The following is a 2788-nucleotide window of genomic DNA, read 5'->3' on the forward strand; positions in this document are numbered from 1 at the left end:
ATCAAATTGTACACTTACAATTTATGTGTTTCACTGTATCTAAATTATACCTCAAAAGGTATACAGAAAAAAATAACATCAATATGTTTTCAACATAAAATGTTTTAAATAGAGATAAGCAAACAAACTAAATAAAACTATTCTCTTCCTACCACTCAGATATAACTACTGTTTGCTTTTGGTAGTCACGTATTTTTTTTAAATGTATAAATCATATTGCTTTTTAAATCAGTTCTTTTGTATTGAACATATTTATCACTTAATTATTTTTATAAAAAATGATCTTCAAACTTTTTAGCATCAGAAATCTTTCCTGGAACAAAATTTTATGTGAGGCCCCAGTATACCAATATTGTTCTGGTTATTAAAGCACGTTTAGGAAACCATGCCTTCCTGCTCATCCTACTCTCTGTCCTCCTCATCCTACTCTCTGTCCTCCTCTGGCAGCCTCTGGGCCACCTTAATTGTACCCAAGCGGTCTGGAAATCACTGTCTTGGTTTAATTTTTAATGACTTTGTTCCAGGTCATAAACAACCCACAATTTATTTAACTGACAGCACCAACATCAACACCTGAGTATTCACAGCCTCTTCTTTTGCCCACCCACAAAGGAAGCCCTGCAGTTGTCTGGTGAGAAGTGATCCCACTCACCCAGCCCACCCCAAATTTGCCTCAAAAAAGATTATTTTGTCCAATCCAGTAATAGAGGCTATTTAAGGTAGACAAGGGTGTGGAACCAGTAAGACTTGAGGGGTCTTATCCTGGAAAGGGAGAGAATTAGCAGCTGGAAAGCAGATCCAGAAAGCACAAAGGTAATGAGGAAGAAGATAAATCTGGGCCCAAGAAAGAATTTGAAGGAAATTTTGGACAAAGAGGTAATGCAGAGAATTGGAAGCAGCTGCAGAAAATGGGAAAGATACTGGGAGTTAGAGGAATTTGACATTGTGAAGAGCAGTTGGAGAAGGAAAGCTCCAAAATGCTTTTCCTCTTTTTTTCATCCAAAATCAGTTCTTCTTTATTGATTTATGAAGAAGTACATTTTGCATCATTGCTTGAATCTACTAGTATTCCCATGATTGAATTTATTTTATTTTATTTTTAATTGACCAATACTAATTGTGTATATTTATAGGATATAAATATATATTTTGATCTATGCTCACTTTGTGGAAGGATTAAGTCAAGGTAATTAATAAATCCATCACCTCACATACTTAACATTTTTTGTGGTAAAAACATTTAAAATCTACTCTTTTAGCAATATTGAAATATACAAGGTACTATTATTTATTATAGTCACCATTCTGTGTAACAGGTCACTAAAGCTTATTCCTGCTGCCTAACTAAAACTTTGTACCCTTTGATCAACATCTCCCTTTCCCCATACATCTCCCTCTCCCAGGCCCCTGGTAACCAACATTCTACTCTCCTGTGAGTTCACCTTTTTTAGATTCTACATGTAAATGAGATCATATAGTATTTGTTTCTCTGTGCCTGGCTTATTTCACTTAGAATAATGTCCTTCAGGTTCCTTCATGTTATCACAAATGGCAGAATTTTCTTCTGTGTTGAGGCTGAACAGTATTCCATTGTATATAGATACAGTACCATATTTTCATTATCCATTCGTCTGGATGATGGACACCTACGTTGCTTCCATATCTTAGCTGTTGTGAATAATGCTGCAACAAACATGGGAGTGCAGATACCTCTTCAGCACGCTGATTTCAATTCCTTTGGATATATACCCAGAAGTGGAATTGCTGGATCATATGGTATTTCTACTTTTAGTTTTTGAGGAACCTCCATACTGTTTTCCATAATGGCTGTATTAATCTACGTTTGTACCACCAGTACACAAGGGTTCCCTTTTCTCCACATCCTCACCAACACTTATCTTTCATCTTTTTGATAACAGCCATTCTAACAAGTGTGAAGTTATATTTCATTGTGGTTTTAATTTGCATTTCCCTGATAATTAGTTGTGATGAGCATTTTTTCATGTATCTGTTGGCCATGAAATGCTTTTTCTAAGACAACTAGTGCTCACCCAATGCAATTTTTATAATACAGCATTTTTCCTAATTTAAAATGAACTTACAACCTTATTAAATGCTAATATGTTATATGCACTTGTGACTATTTCTAGACTTTTAATTCTATTCCTGTGATCTGCCTATCTATTTCCAAACCAGTTCTAGGCAGAACAAATTATTGCAGCTTTAAAATGTTTTAATAACTTACAGAGTAGGTCTCCTTTCATTACTTTTTAAAATATTAGGTTTTTTGAATGCTTGTGATTCCATCTAAATTCTAGAATCATGTTGCCAAATTCCCAAAATCTGTCACTGGGATTTTGGTTAGAATTTAATTTGTAATTTGGAGGGAATTCATACTCTTATAATTTTGAGTCTTTTCATCCAGAAATATGGTCTGTCTCTTTACTTATTCAAGTGTCTTGTATCTCAGAAATTGTTGTTGCTTTCTTCATATAGTTCAGCACATTTCTTGCTAAATTATTCCCAGGTTTCTGTATTTTTGTGATTGTGAGAAAGGGTTTTTTTCTATTATATTTTCTAGCTGGTTTGTGTTGGTTTCTAAGAATGCTATCATACACATACACATACATGTAAATATGTATTAATACATGTATATATGCATATGTAAATATGTATGTGTATATGTGTGTGTACACGCACACACACAAACAAAATAGCCTATCAAAAATTCATATTAGCTCTAAAAGTTTTTCATTCGATTCCCTTATATTTTTCTAAGTATTTTCTA

The sequence above is a fragment of the Propithecus coquereli genome, unplaced genomic scaffold (genome assembly GCF_000956105.1).
Source record: "Propithecus coquereli isolate 6110/MARCELLA unplaced genomic scaffold, Pcoq_1.0 Scaffold128, whole genome shotgun sequence".
Lineage (NCBI taxonomy): Eukaryota > Metazoa > Chordata > Mammalia > Primates > Indriidae > Propithecus > Propithecus coquereli.